The sequence below is a fragment of the Passer domesticus genome, chromosome 7 (genome assembly GCF_036417665.1).
Source record: "Passer domesticus isolate bPasDom1 chromosome 7, bPasDom1.hap1, whole genome shotgun sequence".
In the NCBI taxonomy this organism is placed as follows: Eukaryota; Metazoa; Chordata; class Aves; order Passeriformes; family Passeridae; genus Passer; species Passer domesticus.
This window is the reverse complement of record NC_087480.1, coordinates 43635514-43657038: the sequence shown is the minus strand read 5'-3', so window position 1 is coordinate 43657038 and position 21525 is coordinate 43635514. Positions and strand designations below refer to the sequence as shown.

The 21525-nt window shown below is 43.3% G+C and overlaps 1 long non-coding RNA gene across 1 annotated transcript; it reads left to right on the top strand.

Moving 5' to 3' along the window:
- The first annotated feature begins 6159 nt into the window (after nt 1–6159).
- Nucleotides 6160–19353, top strand: LOC135304136 (uncharacterized). Its single transcript, XR_010365579.1, has 3 exons — nt 6160–6856; nt 16928–17086; nt 19085–19353. It is a non-coding gene; the product is annotated as an uncharacterized LOC135304136 (long non-coding RNA).
- The last annotated feature ends 2172 nt before the right edge of the window (nt 19354–21525 follow it).

The following is a 21525-nucleotide window of genomic DNA, read 5'->3' as shown; positions in this document are numbered from 1 at the left end:
CTCATACTGTATGTCATCGCAGTGCAGGGTTTACTGTGGGAAATGAGAGCCTACTCACCGAGGAAGGCTCTGGGTCATAACCTCACTTCCTGAAGGAAATTCCAAAAATGCCCTGAAGACAAAGGAGTGGAAGCAGGCTGGAATTTCTCTCCATCTGTCTGCCTGTATGGAAGGAATGATTTCATGTGTGCTCACTTCCTAGCCTTTTAAATAGTGACCTGAGCAGGGCTGAAAAAAGCGTCAAATCTGTATTTGTGCACAAGATAAAGTGTCTCTTGGCTCAGGCCTCCATTTGGGCAGGGATGGTTTACCCTGGCTGCTGACAGTCATGAGGGAAAGCACTGCTTTGTCCCAGGGATAAAGTCACTTCTGAGCAGGGCACCAAAAACGTATAAACTGTGGAAGTTCAAGTTAAACCCTTGTGCTACCAATGAGTAAATAAATGCTATGTACAGGGATGAGGCAATGCACAGGGACATCTGAATTTGTAGGGGTGTTTTTATCTGAGAGACTCGGACCCTTCTGCTCCTGAAGCCTTACAGGCATTAAGGTTGTTTGTCCCACACATCTGAGATCCTGTGACAAGGGCTGAGCTGTGTCATCACAGCACGGTGCCACCGACCCCTTGTGAGTACCACCCCATTTCTGTGCTAGGAGCTGATAGCCCACAGGTGAGTCATTTCCCTTCCCTTTGCTGGTGTTTCTGTATCCCTTGCTTATCTCATCTAAGCACTGTGGGCCTTTGTGGAAAATGACAGTTTCCGCTATGGAGGTGACTGTGTGATGGGAGCCCAGTCCTGGGAGGGAACTCAAAGCCCTACGTAAATGTAATGCACGCAGTAAAAGATGTGCACGCCCTGGAGTGTGGCACTGGGCCATGGGAAGCATTTCCTACACTCCTGGTCATGGTGACTGAAATCTGCTTCCTCCATAGACGCTCCACATGCAAATAGACAAGATTCAGACAGGCAATAATAGCTGTAATAAAACAATAGCATCAATAACAGTAAGGTGAAAAAAATGAAAAGGCCATTTTGTCCTGCAGCTCCTCAGCCATGGATGTGCTTTCCCATACACTAGCAGGTTAGGCCAGAGGTACCACACAGTTTTGAGGCTGCAGTGTAGAAAGCACCCTTCTGAGCCTTGGGCTGCCTTCTGTGTGCCTGGAAAGGGCATGCAGCTTTGTCCTGGTGATGGCCATGTGACAAACAGGCAGAGAAAATGAACTGAGAACTGAAAAGGTGCATTATACTGAATGTCTATGTGAAATAGAATAGCCTGAATTATTCAGAGCAACCTAGCCCTTTGATGTTTATTCTTTTTCCTAGCTGTTCTTCCAGTGCAAGGAATAGAACAGGGATAGAAAATTATCATAAAATCTGTCTATTTCTTCCCTGGTAACTCCCTGCCCAGGTATTCCTTGTGAGAGCCAGGTATAGCAGGGTGCATATTGAGCAAGAGAGGAGCTGCAGCTGGAATGCCCCATGACTACTCAGCAGGAACTAACCTTGGGTCTGCTGTACACCACAGGCTGCCAAGACGAAAACAGGGAACAGAAATGTGTAAAAATACTGTTATCCATCCTTATTTTATCCGGTCACCTAAGAAATACAGGGATTGCCCAGCTGTAACATTCCTTAATTCCTAATCTGGCCCAGAAGATCTCAATACTAATTGCATTTTGTATGGGATGAGGCATTATCACATGTTGTAAAAAGGGTCAAACTGACAGAGCATTCAAAAATACGGGTACTTAAACTAGAGCAGTGTAACCTGCTCAGCTCTGAAATGCTGGAAATTCCCCAGGCTTCTGAAGTTTGCCAGAAAACATCTCTTGTATTTCAGTAATTCCCCATATGTTTAGTTGTTTGGGGTTTTTTAATTTGAAAATGAGATTAATTCAATAGAACAAAAGTGTCAAGATTTAAGAAACAAACAACAAAACCCTAAACAAAATCCACCTAATTTAAGTTCCTATAATCTGCTTTCACACACTTTTCTAATTCAATCTTTCTATTTACAGATGGAAAGAGTTTGCTTATTAGCTATCATCTGATTTATTCTGATAGAACCTTACTTCATTTTACACAGTCAGCAAAAATTGCATAGGGTCATGAAATCTCCCTTCAACTGTTACTCAATGCAGAGGATTTCCCATGGTAATTAACAGTAATTAAATCCACTCTGCACACATGAGCTATAAGCATGTGGCACAGTAACTTGGACAGGTTTTCAGATTAAATAAGAATTTAGAGAAATCTGGAAGCCAAGCAGCCAGTATAAATTACAGTATTATCCAAAAGATTGTTTGGGTGTGTTTGGGGGTTTTGTTGGCTTGTTTGTTTGGTTGGTTTGGTTTGGTTGGAGTTTTTTTGTAAGTTTGGGACATGATTAGTGCAGACTTTGGTGATCCACTGAAGAGAATGACAATGTTAAGGACCATGTGCCCTGCGGCAGCAGGATGACTCAATCCTTGTGTGTCACGGTTTGAAACCTTGTGTCAAAGCGCAGCAGCAGACACTTGTGCACACACAATGCGACATTGTACGGGAGCTCCCGAGCCCGCTCGGCGCTGCCCGAGCCCTTCCTCTGCCCCACAGCCCGCACGGCAGCGGAGCGGGAAGTGCTTCCTTGCACTTGGAGCTTCCGCGCTACCTCCACCAGACAAAAAGGCAGGAAATCCCATCGGCCACACCCAGGAATGCTCCGGCTCGGAAAAGTCCTAATAAAGCAGAGCTCACAAAGCTCTGTCAGCCCTCTGTGAACCTTCCGCTGAGCCCGGGGTACAGCCCCATCGTGGAAACCTGACACAAAGGCCAATATTTATTTTGAGCTTTTGTGAATAATTGCTTGGAGAAGACCCATTTTAAGGTGTACGGTACATAAAAACAGCCCGTCAGAAACGTGTGTGACCCAAACCCCATTAAATACTAAGATGTGTCTGTAGCAATTGCAGTGTTTATTCAGAATCACTCTACTCAGCTAAAGGGGGGATTAAAATACCAAATGCACAGCTTTGAAAACAAATGGACATTTGGAAAACGCAGGCTAGAGGGAAATCACTAAATAAATACTAGGCTAAAATTATCTGCTGGGCTTTGTGAAATCATGGATGAAAACTGTTTCACTACCTGGGGAAAATGTGGTGTGAGCCACAGCTGACAGCTGACATTTACAGGTCCTGACCTGAGCTGTCTGCTAAAGGTAGTTTTGCTCTCTTAAACACAGAAACACTTGGCATAAGCCAAGACTTCTTGATTTAGCAGGACAGTGGTGTAAATTGATGGAATGCTGTCTCAGACAGATTCTTGCCCATACGGAGCAGCCAGAGCTGAATAATGTGAAGGTGAGGGTGTGAATTATTCTAAGCAACAGAAAGAGAAAATTTATATGGTGACACAGCACGTGAAATAACAATTTTCATTATGTAAAAAATTGTATTTGGCACAAGATTGTGATTGAGAGTATATGGGAGAACAGGTTTCAGGGATGATTCTGGATTGCTGGAGGAGGGAGTTGGACTACACCATGACATTTTCTACTTGAAATGAAGGAATCCTCTGTGGCAATGCAGACACAAAGCTGAGGATTTTGAGAATTTTCACTTGTGAACTCTATCCTTAGATCTGTAATTCTTTCCTGAGCAACTCTGGGCAAGGTCTCATGAACCCTCCCACACAGAGATATGTGTAATAAACACACAGGGATGTTTACAAGTGAATACTTTGAATTTTGTGGTACTATTCAAAGAGCTGGTATCTGTGTCGTTTTGAATAAGGGGGAGTCTGCCAGGTCGATTATTACCCAGCTACTTGCAGTATTTCCTTGTGCTTTGATGAGCTGGATGCTGCTGTATCAGTTACTCTAAGGTGGAAGGAAAATAAAATTCCACCAACATGTGCAACCCTATCCTCATGTTTGGAAGAAGGATCAAGATGTTAGCTGGAAAACACGTTCTGATGAAGTGCTGAAAAACAACTCACCACAGCCTGCATTGTTATCTTTCTTGCTCTCAGGAAAGACACAACTATGGTCTAACGATTTCTGCTAATCTGGTGACCACTTGGATGCCTGTTGCACAAAGAATCCATGCGAGGCATTTCCCAAACACCAGGCACTTCTACGTGTTTTTTATTTCCATCACAACTCCCACTTCTACTGCTGGTTTAGGCACAAGATAAGAAATTTCTTGCAGCTTGTGTGTATTTCTCTCTCATCTGCGTTGTATGATCCACGCACCTTTTGAACAAGTCCTCTATGCTGGCACAGAGACATTACTTCAAAGCATTCTATTCCAAAAAGTGTAACAACTTTTTTCCCTGCTGTTCGCAGAAATTCAATACATTTTGCATTTTATCAGCTCTCTTACTGTTTTAAAATGTCATATCCCAAATGTTGTTGGAGGAAATCTTCCAGTTTAACCTTCATCTCAGAGACTGTCCATTTCCCAAACAAAAATATTTGAATTTTATTCTTCTAATAAATAACTTCGGTGTGAGGGAGACGACTTGTCTGCACAACTAAGGTGATAGTGAAGGAACAGTGAATCATTCAACTTGAAATTGTTCATCGGTGAATGTGGGTCTAGTCAGGACTCTAATGATACAGGGTGAAGTTTTTCTTTTCACCAAACTTGCTGAAAAATGCAGAGGCATTAAAGAGGGTTCAGAGGACAACAAAGCAAGGCGCTTTAATAGGATGAACTAACATAAAAGGCTCAGTGAGCAAAGCCTTTTCCCACCACATCGGCGAGAATGGGGAAACACAATACTCAGCCCAGGAGCTACGCTATGGAAGTATGCTGGGTGGTACAGAAAGAAAACGTTTTAAAGCTCCAGACAAAAGGCAGAGTCTGTCTATAGAAACCAGAACCAGTTAAAACATGTAAAGTATTTCAGAGTATTTTCAAAGTATTTTGATGTTTGAAGATTCAAAGTACCTTAGTATTTCAGAATATAATTAAGCGTGGTTGGTTTTTATTGTCATTTTATTTCTTTTAAGAAGCTCGGCTCCTGCACTCGAGCACGGGCTCTTTCCTGCGGCAGCCGCAGTCAGAGCCCGCGGGCCCCCCGCTCCGAGCGGCGGCTCGGAAAGGCCAGCGGCGGCTCGGAAAGGCCAGCAGCGGCTCGAGGGGCACCTTCGGAGGGGAACACGACCTTCCCTTCCTCTCCGAGCCTTTCAGAGGCCACCGAGGCGGCTCCCGCTGCCCCGGCCCCGGGCCCCTTTCCTGCGTGCCGTTCCTGCGCTCCCCACGGTTTTCCTGCCGGCCCGGCCGCCGCTTCCTGCGCCGCGCTTCCCTTCCCTTCCCTGCCCTGCCCGGCGCTTCCCGGCGCTGTCTGGGGCCGCGGGGAGCCCCGAGCCACGGCGGGGAGCTGCAGCCACCCCCGAGCCGGCAGCACAAACCAACCCGAGCTGACAGAAAAAGCACTGAAAATAGCTTTTCTCTTGGTGATAAGCGCACGAACAAGAAGCGTGTGCTGTGCCGGGGGCGTTCAAAGGCGCTGGCAGGAGTTGAGCGCAGTGCCGCAGCTGCAGCCCCCGCAGGCTCTCGGCTCTCGGGGAGCGTGAAACGCCGCCCGGCCCCGCCAGGCCCGGCGCGGCTGCGGCTGCTAAGCCCGGGCCCAAAAGGTGAGAAGCCAAGAGCGGCAGCTGCACAGCTGGCCAGGCTTTCACAGGGGCTGTGTTTTCCTTGGTGCTTAAGTACTTAAAGAAGTCTATTTACTGCAGAGCGTTTCACAGGAGCACCAAATCACCCCTTCAGAGCAGCCTTTGAGGCGCGATGAGCGGCGGGGCCGGGCCCCTCAGGCGGAGCGAGGCAGCCCCTGGCCCGGACACGGGCCGCCTCTCCTCTTTGGGGCAGTGTGAAAACAACCAGAAGTCTCGTCTCTTCTTTTTCTTCTTTTTCTCTTTTTCTTCTTCTTTCCCTCCCACCCCGAAGTGCACTGCAGGTCTAGGACTAGCTCGGTTTTTATTTCCACTCGGCTCAGGCGCTGCGGGAGGCGGCAGGGCCGAGGCCGTGCCCGGGGGCCCCGGCCCGGCAGCTCGGGTGCAGCTCGGCGTGGGCGCTGCTGCCTCCCCCGGCGGGGCAGCCGGGCAGAGCCGGGGGCAGGTGGGGCCGGGGCCCAGCGGAGGGAGCCCGGCTGAGGCTGGGAAGGGTCTCTCGGGCGTTGTGCCCAGGAGGAAGGAAGACCTCTGGTCTAGCTTGATTTGTCCCCTCACACTAGGAGGGGGCTGTGGTGTTTGTATGGGAACGGTGTAGATTTACAGCAGTAGTGGTGTGTTTGTGTTCTCGTGTAAGTATTTGTGGCTACAAGACAATGTCCCTGCTGAAGTGCAGGCAGAGTAGATGCTGCTGTTCGAAATTAAAGCCCAGAGTAATGAAGTCGTGGCAGATGGAGTTTAATTACAAAATTCATTCAGCACACGTGCGAAAGCTGAGGCATAGTTCATAGACAAAGTGTTTATTTCAGTTTTGCCTTTACTGCAGCCCTTCAAACTTATCTGAGTGTTATCTCTAATCCACCTGTGGGCAGCCTTCTGGGAACAGGTTACTGAAGACACAAGACACGGAACAGGCTGGTACCACCCAGCCTGACACCTTGGGAATTATGATACAAATTAATGCTTGCTCGGGGAGAGGACCCAGCTTTCTCACGCAGGTTATCAAGCAACCTTCACACTAACCTTTGTTGATCTTGTGTGCATTTATGCAGATAGTTTGTTGATAAAATAACCATTGTTTTGATCTTCCTTCTTGAAGAAGTTTCCTTAGGACTAGTTCCTTTAATCAGAGCATTTATTTGTAGGGATAGAAAGGACTTCAAACACAGAGTCTCGCAGGTACACTGGAGAAAGTGTAAGTATTCCTAGAGGTCATGCTTTCTGTCCTGTTTGACTGTGTTCCTTCATGAAATGAGGCTAATATGGCTCTGATCTACACTTGCCTTCAGAGTGAAGTTGAACAAATAGCAAAGGATTTTTAGCTGTATTTAAAGGCATTTTGATATGTGCCTCTTGCAGCCTCAGCCTTTTGTGTGGCCTCTACTCTCCTTCTGTTATGGGAAATCAACATAATAAAACTTCTCCTTCCCTTCTAAGTGAATGTCATTGTTATAATACAATGAGTCAGGAAAGAAACAATATTAACTTCAAAATAATGGCAGTCAGAACTCACCAGCATGAGTTCCCCCTCCTTCCATCAACCAGCTGGAATGCCTTAACTGTGTTTCCTCATTGTGATCAGAACCTGGCAATAATTTAATGAAACTGAAAGTGGAAGAGTTCCCACAAATCAGAAGTAGGATTTTCACTGATAGAATTGCATGCATGGACCTCCTATTCGGAGTCAGGAAAAGCTTGTGCCCTGTGAGCATTGCTTGGGTACATCAAGCAGGTCCACGTGTGCCACGGCTTTGGAAGTAATATAATTATGACTTTAACGTGTTGTGAGTCTGTATGGCCTTTAAAGCTTTAAAAACTTGCACATCCAGGCAACACTGTAATCCTAACATTTTGTTGGGTTATAGGTGTGGAAAGGATGTCAAAAAATGAACTCTTTACATGAAGAGAGAAGCAAACACGTCCAAGGTTTCTGCTCAGTTCTCTTCTGGGGTGGCTGGCTGCCGAGCTGGCTTCGGTTCTAATTGTGAGCCTCTTTGGCTCATGGCATGCTGACCTGGAAATACTTTGTAAATTGACTGCCTCTAGAGGTTGTTTTTTCTCTGCCCTGCTGTTAGACTTGGAATTCTAGAAAAAAGAGGAGTTTGTGGAGGATAAATAAGTCCTGCAAATTAAATGAAATTTTGGTCTAACAGAGATGGACACAAACATAATTCACAAGGGGTTCATGAGCAGAATTCCCGTGCTCTCAGGACGATACTCAGGGGTGCAGCCACTCTCACACAGACCGTGTGTTACTGCTGTGTCCATTACAAAGAAATGTCTGGCCTGTTTGACTAGTTGTGGTTGAGGTACAGCAGTTTCTGTCGCTGATGATATGTGAGAGGAGAGTGTAAACACTTCATTTGCCTTTGACTCCTCGTTCTGAGTGGCTGTGTGTGTCTTTGCATTTCAGTTAAACGAGCTTCATCTGGAGAGTGATTTAGGAAAGAGTCTTGGACTTTTGTCTGCCTTGGTCCTAGCAATCTCTAAAATGCTGCTGCAGTATCTGGTGAATTTATTAGCTTGCAAAGGTGATGTTTGAAGAGTAAGTTAGATGAAAAGCAAAAGAAGACCAGAAGAACAGGCTGCCCTTCTTCTTTCCATTTGTAGCTACATGTTTCTGGAGGTTTGTGTTTGAATTTAATTTACCTTTCACATGGAAGGTATGTCAAGTGCAGACACGTCTTCTCTGTGCTTTGACCTGGTCAGCTGAGCCTGAATGCTGTAAAGCTGAGTAACCACAAGGCAACCTAAACTAATGTACCATATTTTGTGTGGCCTGCAAGTTTCAGCAGCGCTAACATGGCTAGCTGCTGTCTGGACTTGATTTCTCTTTCATCCCTCCAGCCTTAGATACTCTAATTTATCTGCCCCCAGGCATGCAGATGTACCCAAAGCTGTTTTGATTGCAGAGGCATTACTACAGTTCCGTTTGTGGTTTCTCTGTGAATTTCAAAAGTGAGTTTTATATGTAAAGTTCAAGGGAAGTTGAAATTAGAGTGTTTACTTGTCTTTTCTGGAGAGGGATGAAAGTTTGTGTTTCTTGTCTTGCTTTTCATAAGGGTTTTATTCTGTTGGTTGGTTTGGTTTCTTAAAGCAGCTCAGGTGTCACCTCATTATTCCTTCTTCAGTAGTCTGTTACAGGACTCTGCTGATTGGTCTCTAAAAGGCACTTTAGCTTAGTCTTTTTTTATTATATAACAGTTAATTAGCAATGGGATTATGAATGGAAAGCACCATAAAGCAAAAAGGAGACTGCACGAGTAGTGCAGGAACGATACTCATTTAATGTGGATCCTACACTCAGATTGATTTTGTTCTTGGAACAATTGGAAGCTGTGGAAGTTCCACCAAAGCTGATAAAAGTTCAGGCCACTTAAACAAGACCTGCATCTGACAAGAGTGCACTGGCACTGGCTCTGGGTCAGACTTGGAGCTCTTGATGTCAGTGGAAGATTTACCATGAGTTTGGATGGAAGTGGTGTTGGAGCTGTTGTGAGAAATCACTGATTGTTGCAGCTATTACTTTTCCCTCTGCTGCTCCTTGCATGCTGTCTGCATTTTTGCACTCCAGCATGAAAGGGAAATCCGGAAAGTTGATCACGCCTGTAAGTTTCAGAATGACAATCTGAGATGTTTAGAAAAACCAAACTTCAGCCCCACCCTGCCAGGCACTGTTGAATATGTGGTTGAGCAAAGTCAGACAGCCTGCATCAGCAAGAAAATAAACTGTATTTTACTCATTCTTGAGAATCCAGAATAGAGCAAAACAAGTGAATGGCAGCTGTGTGAGGGTCTATTTCTTTGCATGAAATGGGATTTGCAGCATAGGCACAGAAGGATTTTGTGGAATATTTATCCCAATGTAAGGTACAGAATGAGCACTGCAAGTGGTGGCGTCCTTTCTCTGAAAGGGTTGATGCTTAAAAATTGAATTGAGAGCTAACTCAGTCTCTGCTACCTCAGTTAACTTGCATTAAATAAAAAAAAAACCCACAAAAAAAAAAAAAAAAGGTAAGTCCAGGTTGCTCACAACGCCCACCCTGTGGGAGATTAAACAGTTAACCAATAGTTTAGGAGGTGAAGTTGAAGGTTTTCCTGTGGGCCATGGGCATCAGCACCCATCTGTGCCAGGTAGAGCTTTTCTGTCTCAAGCCTTCACACATCATAAGAACGATAGGATTATCCAATTAAATACATTTTATTTTATTTTAATCTCTCAAAATGTGCATCTTTGTTCGAAACTCACGTTGTGGGGAAGATGAACCCCTTCTGAGTCTATTGTTTTTTTGCTCATTCTTAAACTTAGAATGGCTAAGAACCCGGAACCTGGCTTCTATTTTTCTTTCAGGTTTTGAAACCTGCCTCTGCCTTTCCTGATTCTGCCAGGCATGGAAGGAGAAAGCAAAAATCCATGAAAAATGAACATTCCCATGGGGTTATAGTATGACTGGACACAGGGAAAACACTGGTGTATGTTCCATTAGAGATCAGTCAACATGATCTGCAAACTTCTAAGTTATAAAACTTGCAATATCACAAAAATCTTAGTATTGCATAAATTCATGTAACAGAAAAGATGATAGAAAAATAATCTGTGTTGTCATACCTTTTACCATAATGAGTATAGAAGAGAATATATAGAATCCTAGAGACATTTTTAACTTTTATAAATTATCGTTGTGGGTGAAGATTTGCAAGTTCTTTAGGCCATCTATCCTAGAACTTTACTATTATTACCACTAAAATTCCTGAAATTCTCTTTTTACAGTTTAAGCCCACCTTATTTCATCTACTTTACCAATAGAAGTTATCTTCCATTTGCAGTTGTGAAAATTTTTATGTATTTAAAATCTGTCAGGCTGCCACCTCATTCTCTTAGTCTTTAGACTTATGAAAGTAATCATTCCTCAAAGGTAATTTTTTTTCTATACCTCCAGTGATTTTTATTTTTCCCCTCTGTGCCTGCCCAATGCAAACATTTGTACCACCCTTATCTCTGTTGCAGCCTTCTGACATCTCAGTGTTCCCGCAGCAGCTAGGCTCTGGAGAGGGCTTCTCCAGGATTCAGCAATGGTGACAGCCCCGGGAAATCCCACTGCTCCAGCATCTTCCTGCTCCTCCCACCGTCACCTCATCCCTGTGTTCAGCCCCTGCTTCTTCTAGTCTGATCTGCTTCTCCTTTTCCCTTAAAACCCACTCAATGTGCAGGGCAGAAGGGAGCTGGCAGGAAGGGATGCTTACAGCACTGATTTGGGGGAAGACAGAGGGAAGTGCCTTGCTATCCTGAAGGGGGAAAACAGTCCTGCCCCAGCTGATAATTTTGCCATGAGCCTGAAACATCTGTCAGCAGATCCTTCCCCATTCCTCTGGCATTCCTGGTCTATCCTCCCACTCCTCCTGTGCTCTGTCTACAAGCCGTGTTTAGCTTGACGTTACCTAGATGCCAACTTACATATCCAGACAAAAAAGAAGAGTCAGCTGTTGAGCCTGTGGCTGGGTAATGTGTAATCAGGTAGCAAGTGATTAATTAGTTCCCTTCCGAGCCAATATCGCTTACAGGCCTTGGGTGCTTTAGTCGGAGTGGCTCAAACAAACCCTCGCCGTGACTCTGAGCTTGGCTTCCAGCCGCGCTGCGGGACCCCGCGCGGGAGTGGAAGAGTCCCTGGATGCATCCCGGGGTGGGACCGGCACGGACCGGGATGGACCGGGATGGATCCCCGGGCGCGGCGCGACCGACACCTGGCGGCGGACGGGCGCTTGCCTGCTCCCGGTCCCTGGAAGCTGGGGCTGCCCGTGCTGCAGGCAAGGGATCACGGAGCAACGACTCGGGTCCACGCGATGTTTTGGTAAAAGCAGAAGTGTGATACAGAATCAAACGTATGCAGGGAAAGGATTTAAAATGATCTAAAGTAGGTAATAAAATATCGTTGTTCATAGGAGAACTTTTTAGACTCAATGGTACTTAACATTTCTGTTCTGACTATTCTGATTTAGTCAGAAAAAGATGGAGATGTGAACAGAAGAGGGGATGCTGTTGCCAGATTTTTGTTTGTAAGGCAACAGAAAAGTTGAGACGATAGATTTTACAAATTACCTATTGGGCTGTGACTGCAAATCTATTTCGAGATTAGCTAGAATGTGCCACTGAATCTTATGAAATCTCATTGGAGACAGTAATTGCCCCAGATTCCTAGGGTGTTTTGTGGAGGCTTTTTTATGGTGCTTAGATACAGCACTAAACTGTTAAAAATACATGTATCAAATTTGTGCCTCTATTAATAATATTTTTCAGTATTGTTATGGGCCATTCTCTTCCTTGAAAACAAGCAATGCTCCCAAAACCAGTAAGAAATAGTGAAAGTGGCAGTTTGTAATGAAATTATCTGAAATTACATTTGCCAGCTTCATTTGCTAGGAGGAAATAAAACAAAGCAAAAAAATGCCAACCTTAGGCTATGTGGAAAGGTTATCAATTATCAACAGTTTGGTTTTAGTTGTTACTTAGGTACACGGGTTCAGTGAGATTTAAATACCTAGAAGAATTCAACTACTTTTATTAGAACCAGGACAAAACCAGATAATGAATCTCGTAATGATTGTCCTCATTACTTAATCTACAAATTAGCAAGGATATAAGAGGCTGGTTAAGGGTAAAACCCCTTTGTTGTTAACTTTATTACACGACAAAGTCTTTTACATTAGAGAACAACCTGTGCACAGGGAAAGATGCAAAGGGAAAGCATTAAAGCTGTCAGATCTTGATCAGTTTTGAGGAGAACAAAAGGTAGTTAATGCAGATGTGCAGTAATACAAAATCACCCTATCAGCTCTCCAGATCTGAGGATGGTTGACATGTAAAAATTGAAACCACAATTGAAACTCTGGAGAGTTTCAGACAGCCTGGCAATAATGCCGGACTTGAGGTGCGATTTTGAGCTGTCTGAGCACCCCGTGGAAGGTGTGACACTGGGTCAGCACTCAGTCTGTGGTGAGACAAGGCTGATGGCTGGGAGGCTCCATCCAGCTCTCCTGTCTCTGCATTCTCTCCTCCTCCTCAGGAGGGCTGGGGGCTGCCTGCCTGCTGTGCCTCTGCAGAGCTTCTGGCCTAGAAATAAGCTACTGCTGCCTTCATATGGATGAAGGAAGGTGCCCTGAAAGTGTAGTCTGTCTCCACCTAGAACTGTTGAATAAAATTGCAATAATTACAGCCCATAGCTGAGAAATTTGAGGCTCCACTGTCCTGACATTCTTTGGGAGTAGGGTAGGTGGTATTTTGTCTGAGACCCTCTTCATATGAACTCTTTTAAAAACCTTTATGTATCAATCAAATGTGCACAGCTTCTCTTCCCTGTGTGCTGTAACCTGGCACATGCATGGAGGGCAGGGAAGGTCTTGGGATGCAATTAAAAAGGGGGACCTTAGGCTTAACACCAGAAAAAAAAAAAATCCTGACAATCAAAAGTATTCTGTAGTGAGTCAAACCTCCCCTGGGGAACAGGGGAAGTTCTATTCACTTGAGTATTTAAAACTACTGTGCAAGTCAAATAAATATGCAGTAGGAAGAGTTTTGCCTTGGCAGTGAAACAGAACAGATGGCTTAGCAGATATCATCCATCCATAACATCTATGGTTTTGTCAGTAAGATGTTAAGTCTCTAGAAATAGCCTGCACACAGCTTGTGTCAACTGGAGCTGTGTAAGTCATTGCAGAAATCCATGTCCCTCTGGGGTTTATTTCGTTTTCCTTTTAGAACAGCAGTAACAGTTAAAGCACAGGGTATACACTGGAGGTAAGTAACTAGGTGAGATTAATGATGCTTGGTTTTGTGCTGTGCTATCAGTTTTTGTCAGCTGATCATGAATTGAAAGGGAACAACTTCTGCCTCTGTCACAATTACTTAACATTTTTCTTCCATCCCCTCCTGAACATAATCAGCATGTAAAAACCCCTATGATCATCTTGGTCCAAAAATAATCAGGTTAGAAGCTGGATGCCTGTTGCTATGTGTTTATGTAATTTCATTTGCCCAGACATTCTTGGCAATAGTTTAGAAATGTACTGCTATAATAAACAGTCTTAGTAAGTATTTCACATCTTTGTTCTAAAGAATAAATCTGCACTGGACCCCAAATGCTCTGCTGAGCCTCACCCTAGATGATTTGAGACAGCTGTTAACCTGAAATATTTAATTTGATTAGTGTTCATTTTTATGGCAAGACTCTGAGGATTTGCAGTGGAAGTTGGCCTGGTAGAGAATATAATAACAATATGAAACGTTTCTGCAAAATGCACTTATATTTTCATGCATCTTCCACTGTTATCATGCAATCACTTCATGAAGGCTATCTGGATGTAATGTTAAAGCTGTAAAGCCAAACTGCAGAAGTCAGAAAGCCCCGAGTACCCCTTGCACCCCAGGGGAGCCTTGGCTTTGACAAGTGGCTCCTGGGAAGTCCCATCCTGGGTGTTGCAGCCTTGTCTGCAGCTGGTGTTTTTATGGTTTCATTGCCTGGTAGGAAGTGCTAAAATGTGCTGTCTGGGAGAGACTCCCCAGAAAACTCAACCACTAAAGTCCATTGCATTTTTTATTAATTAGCACTGGTGAAGGTTTTGGAAGGATTTAGTTAGGTTTTGGTGGTGACTAGGTCCAACAAAAGTACACTTCTTAACTGAACCCATTTCAAAGGTAAAAATGTTAGAACTTCCCAGTGAAAGGGATACATTTGCAGAGATGAGAAGGTGATTTTGAGATCCCCTGTGTTTTTTTTTTTTAAATTTCTTCTCTCCTCTCCCCTGCAAAAAAAACCCAATAAAAACCTAAAGCCAAACCCTTAGTCTGATGCAGACAACTCAGTGGTAAATTAAGCCAAAATGTCTAAAATCTGGCAATGAGAAGCAACAGGGGAGTTTAGAATGGAAAGACAGTTGCTAAGCAGTGTTAGCTTGTCTTTTGTCCTTTTTATGTATTAGGAATCATTGACCTCTTCCTCTCCTTTTCTGTAGGAGAGAGCTTCAGTCTTATGGAGCAGGAACCAATTTTGTATCAGAGCAGCAAGCTGGCTTTTTAAAATACTTGCATGTTTTGATACACGTAAAGTATTGGGAGAAACTTTCCAAAATATGTGTGCTAGATGGATTCCCAAGTTCTCTTTGCAGCTCTGAAAGCCTCCTGTTTAACAGAGAACCCCTTTCTGCAAGCTCAGAAGGCAGAGATGGACTGTAATCCAAAGCACAGCTCAAACACTCCTCTAGCACCTTGTAAAAAGGAAGAGTATCATGGTTGAAGCTGATATCAGAGATAAATGTGAATTAGAGGGCTGCTAAGGGGCAGATTTGGCACAGTGTTTAAATTGCCATTTTAGAAATGGAATTTTAACAGTATGTGATAAGTGTATGTTTAAAGGGGGGATGTATCTGGGGAAGGAACTGATTCAAATTTAATTTACAATAACAGCATGGAAGGTAGAAGAGGACAGGCTAAGGTTTTATTTAAATGTCTTTACTAACTTATGTTTCTGCAGTGTAAATTTTGTTATGAAAGTGAAGCCCATAGGATGCAATTCAGTCACAGCCTCCTTGGGGTTGTGTGTGTGAAATTTTACTTTGAGGAAAACAAATGATATAAAAAAAATATTTTATAGATATAAGACTAGCAAGATCAAAGCATCATGTAGAGAGGATAATTAGGAGACAGCTGTGTTAGTTTTGACTATGTTGTAGTTTTCATTTAGTAAGAAAAAATGCACAAAGGGTGAAGTTTCTCACTAGGTGAAGCCAAGACCAGAAGTGCTGCACAGTGGCCAGTGCAGTATTTTCCCATTTTTCCTGATGATAATCCACACCATCTGAATGCTGAAGATTCATTACCACCCAGACTAACTGCATTAATGTCCAATGCATACAGAGTGCAGCACAAAGAGAAATGCTGCGTATATGCCTCATAATCCTAAAGGATTTTTTTTTTGGAAAAACAGCTGGGATCATTGAGGTTTGTCTGGTCTGAATCAGCTTATAGGAGGAGATAACCTAAATGCAGAGCAGGAAAAAGGAGTGGTGTGATTTTTAGAATACAATCTACATGTTAATTAGCAGGTTGTTTCTGTCAGCTTTAACTAATCATGCTTTTTACTGTGCTAGCTAGAATTCTGGGTTAAGATGCTGGCCTAACAGCACAGCTGGACCTGAGTTAAAAAAGTAGTAGCACTGCAAGACTGCAAGAAAATCTCCTCTCTTATGACTGCTATTACTTTAACTAGTAAGTTATTGCAAAACTGCTGGAAAAATACATGTTTCAGTCAGATCATTGAATCCCTGTGGGAGTCTTCCCTCAAAAAAACAAAACAAAACAAAACAAAAAACCAAACAACCAAAAATTATGGACTGAAGTCAAGGAATAGACGTAAATTCTTAAGGAAAAGTAAAATTTTCTGGTAATGTCAATTATGGGGAGAAATGACTTCAGAAGAAGGGCAAGTGTAGCAATGGGGCTGGATATGTTTAGTGGTTTTGGCAGATCCTTTGTTCCTCACTGTCCTGGGGGTGGCTGGTATGCACAGTGCCTCTGTCTGTGAATGCAACAATGCAAATTTCACCAGTTCCATTTCTAACAGTATAATTCAACTGTAACTTAAATGGTTTTCTAAAGCATAGTTTCCTTGATTTCCACAGAGATACTTTTTATTTTCTTCAGTTTTTGGATCCCAGCATTTACATAGAAGAGTAAGTCAGTGCTGAGTAACTAAGACAAAGTTGATTTTGACAAGGTTCATTAAACAAAATCCAGCCTGTGTGGTGTGTACCTGCTGAATCCATGATGAAGCTGATCTCTGTGTGGAGGGGAACCATTTTTTTGCCAGTGCTGTATTTCCAGCAGAGGGCACAGAAGCACTCCTTTTCCAACCTCTCTGATGCTTGCAAAGGAAAGTTCCACCGTGAAAACAGGAACAGCAAGTTTTAGATATTGCAGATATAGCCTATGAATCTGTGAAAAGAAGATGAAATAAAATCAAAACAAGCTTTTCATATAAAAGTAAGGACAAATGAGCAAAGTTTTGCAACATCAGCTTTTCAGCTGATGCTTTAGCATAATTATTTTTCTAACCTTTTTAACATTAATCTCATGACATCAGCTGTTTTCTTTCCAGTTTTCCCCTCTTTGGTTAGTAATTTTCTCTCATTATATAAATGATACATAAGGATGGGGAAATTACATCTACACTCAGTGTCCTCTATTGTGCAACGTCCACTCTTTATTTTTCCTTAGCTGCAGATCCTGATTATCCTCAAATTTCCTGCCAGATTTCTCCCAGCTGGTACTGCAGCACTCATCCCATGACCCAGCATATGCTTCTCCCTTGGACACCCATTACTTCTTTCCTGAAGCGCAATCTGAGCAATCTCTGCATCTGTGGATTTCAGTTTGGTGAGTTACAAGCAGCTTACCTGACCTGCCGTCTCAACACCTCACCAGAATGACCCCAGTGTCTTCCCACACAGAGCCTGTGCCTTCTGGGAGAGTGGAAGGATGTCACTCTTGATGTGAAATTAATTTGCTTCCTGCAGAAAACTGATTCCCCAGCCAGGGAAAGGACATGACAGAAAAATTTGTAGCTGCAGGAATTTCACAAGCCTGCAATTGTCATGCAGAGAAATTTCAGAGGTTCACTTCAGCCAGTGATACCTGGTACTTATGTCTCACTCTGACTCCATGTCAGATGTATCCAGACAACCTTCATTTTTCTGTCATGCAAATGCCAAGAGTTTGCTTTTGGCTTTGAGAAAATACTCTGAAGTAGTGTTCGTATGTACAAATTTCCTATTTTCTCATATTCATGTGAGGCACAAGTGCATACAATGGGAGCACTATGACTTTTACTGTGTCATTCTAGTTTGCTTCATATGTCCTGCAGGGAACATGTCCTGTAATTTCTGGGACCTAAGTCAGTATCAGAATACCCAGGTGATTATTTTCTGTATTTGAAATAGACCTGAATTTTCTGATTTGTTTTAGCTAAGTGAAGTGCATCACAAAAAGAAGATACTTGACTTACAGCTCTTTAAATGTTTGTATGCAATATGGTTGTATTTTCATTGCATTCCATGTCTCCAGGTGATGTCCAGCCACTCCAGAGTCATATATTTCATCACAGTAAAATACTTCTGTGACTTCCTGCAAGCAAAAAGTATATCATGTCAGTTAATAGCTTTTGTTATAAATATTGCTAAATGAGGGATAATTTGAAAACCAAGTGGACTTTGCTTTGTTTGTCTGCATGCTGGTGTTACTACTTATAGCACCAGAATGTCTACAGACCACAGTGGCAGACATCTGTGCTGTGGTGCCACCCAGTGAAGGGCTGCAGTCTGTCAGTAACCACAGATGCAGCAGAACAAGCAACACTCCCCTGCCTGTGTAATCCCAGGCTTTGGCAACAAGGGGATTATTTTGATGATCAAGTATATGACCCAGACTCCTGGGCTTTGAGAGTCATGACCTCTCCTCTCTTGGAAAAAACTGATATAGCTGGTCACACTCACTTTGCCTTTAACAAGTACTTATTCAGCATGTGGAAGGAAAGGAAAAGCACTTGGGCTGGATTTTCCCCAGCTGATGGTCACACAGGATGCTGTTGAAGAGGAGTCTAGATTAAAAGCATCTCTCTTCCATGGTTAGGTCAGAAATAGAATCACCACAGGCTTCTCAGTCCTCTCTTTTGTTGAGCTGTAACAAGTGGCAACAGTCTGAGTAGCCAATGAAGTAAGGAGAATCTAGAAAATAACAGGTTTTTTTTTTTTTTAAATTTACCTTGCTGTTTTGTTTGTGTTTACAGTGTAAATTAGTAGCCCTTTACTGACAATTTTGTCTTTCACATGCTTGTCTTTTCCCAAAGGCTTATGCCCTTCTGCATCACATTAGATTACTCCTGTAGCTGGCAACTAAGTTGAATATAAAGGGACTAAACCTGTAAGAGGAAGCTGGAATAGAGAATGGATGCTGGATCTGGCATAGGAGGAAGCTGTTTGGCTGGCTGCAGCCCTAGGCTGTTATCCAACAAAAAATTAGAAATTAAATCTAAGGCAAGCACTCCCACACAAATTGCTTCTCCAGCCATTTTCCTTTATTTTTTTCATGGCTCAATTTAGTGTCACATCCATCCATTTTCACAGTCTGAGAGAGCTGAAAGATTAGTAATTGCATATTTGTAATTCCTAAAGCATTCTTACTGTGTCTGTGGCAATGGGAGTACAGTAAGATGTATTCTGTAATAGCAGCAGATTACTTCAGTAAGAAAAATGGAGAATATTTTTATGGGGCAATAGACCAGCTGGATGTTAACTTAGAGATGTCAGATGATGTCATACCTGCATGACAGAGACAGGCTGTTTGCAAGTCACAGGGCTATTCTTTTTCTCCACACAGGACATGTAAGGCCATTTGGATAATTTTTTATGGCTTACAGCGAGGGAGTGGTGATCTCTGTGCTAAATGGGATAGGGTTTTGAACTATTTGGAACAGATGGAGAGAACATTGGACTGTTGAGATAAGAATGGGAAGTTTCTATTCAGATGGATTAGACCTTTATAATCTAAACTGCTTTTTCTGTCTCCCACTGTGCCCAGCATACAGGTAAATATTTACATTACGTATCCTAGTCATATGCACTCATTTAACAAGCCAAATAATTAAAAATTCCATCTTTTTCTATGAACTAGCAGCACCCTGATATTTGTCTTTCCATTTTGTCATAACCAAGAAATACTGTTCTGCAAGTGGAGGATAAAGATGTTTTAAGAAAAATGCAAGAAAACAAACAAACAAAAATGATATTCTTGTTAAAGGACTTTGTCTAAAGTAAATGATATCTAAAACATATGCCTTGTATTTCTGTGGCATGAATTAGGAAGAACTTTATGGGAAAGGTGATTTAATGATTGGAACAGGGAGCCCAGGGAAGTGGGGAAGTCACTGTCCCCAGAGGAATTCAAGAAACCACTGGATGTGGCACTTAGGGCTATGGTTTAGCTGACAAGGTGGTCATTGGTCAAGGGTTGGATTCCATGGCCTTAGAGGTCTTTTCCAACCTAAATGCTCCTGTGGCTGTAACTTGGCATAGACCTGTCTTCCTCTGGAGCTACCAGGGGAACACAGCTGTGTCCTGCAGTGCCAGGAGGTTTGGTCACTCCCAGCACTCAGTTCAGCGATTTTAGCACTGCTACTCTACAGCAGCAAAGAGCAGAAAGTAAAGGAAAAGTCACAAACCCCTAACCTGCCCTGTCAGTGTGGTCAGTGAGGGGTGCTCTCTGGCAGCTGCTAAGCCCTTGGGATAGCTGCTTTTGCAGGATTGACCTAAATTGCTGCTCTAACTATAGGTGTTCAAAATATCAGCCTCAGCAAGCAGGGGGGACTGAAGACAATGGCTGCAGTTATAATTGGTTCTTCATAACTGGTTTCAGATTTTTAGACATTTCCCTGCAACCTTACAAGATGACCAATTCTTGCTTGTTTTCTGGGGTCAAGAACGTGTTTTTTTCATCAGTGTTTGCCATACCCAGGAATTTTCAGATTTTTCCACAACAATTACTAAATATTTGAATGTGTTTGTGAGAACTGTAGGTCTGATTATTTGGCAAAATTTCAGGAGCTTTTTTAAAGCTTTTTAGCAATTCTCAATCTGGTTACCTGGAAAAAGGCCAAACAATAATACCTTCACATATCAGCCTGCACAGTAGTACAAAGTCCTGCTGTTTCTATGACAACAAATGGCTTTTTCAGCTCCCCCAGATCGGTTCTACGAAGTTCAGTAAGTAGCCTGTACAACAGATCAGTGGGAAGATGACAAGCCTTCTGGATTTGAAGATGTACAGGTACCTCTAAAGGCTCATGTCCCTCAGAGTGGGTGATGCTGGTGCTACAGCAGCAAAGTGCAGGGCAGCAGGGAGATGCCTGAGTGAGCTCAGGGCTGGGCAGCTCGGGTACATTCAGCAGCCTGCCAGGGCACAGGGCACTGTGAGTTCCACTGCTCTGCTGAGGAGTGACTCGTGTACGTTGGGTTGTCTTGTCCAAATGCTTCCCACTGCAAGGAAGCTGTAGTACAGAAGGGAGATATTCTTAAAGAAAAGCTGTTTGATTGTCTCCATCCTGTCAACATTCAATGGTGTCACATATCACATTAAAAGAAATTACTTCAGACTAGGAACAAATTTTCAAACTTTTCTCAGGTCATCTCAGGCTTCCACATTTCTGGAAATGCTTTTTACAGCCCATTCCCCTGCTCTTCCTGAATCTTCACTGAACAGGTTTTTGCAGTCTCCCTTCTTTTAACAATTAATTATTTATTTAATGGTCAAGTTCCAGGTTGTGTTGTCCTTCCAATGCCTTCTTCTGCCCTTGATCCTCACTATTTCTTTCTCCCTTAACTTTCAAAACACAGCTTGTCACTGGAGGCTGCTTCTCAGAAGCTTCTCTGGCTGTGTCTGCTCAGAATACCAAAGCTGTTCCAGTTTGTGGGGAATTCCTGGCTGTCCTTTGCACCTGGCAGTGGCAGCGCCGATAGCATGGGCTTGCTGCCCTCCAGGCATGTCCTCTAAGTCTGCTTGGTGGAGCTTTCAGAGTAGCAGACCCTTGTGGACACTTTCTGATGCAGATTCCTTGAAACTGTTTAGAGGAGGAACCACAGGCAGCTCGCAGCTTGCCTTCTCCGGTGGCAATGAGAGCAGTGAGCATGGCTACATCCACCTGCACTTTTCACTCTGCATCCAGGACAAACACAATTCTCACCCACCTGTTGTTACAGCTTCAGTGGAGCTTCCTTTGCTGCCTGACCCAGCCAAAATACTGATACTTGTCTGCAGGAGACAAT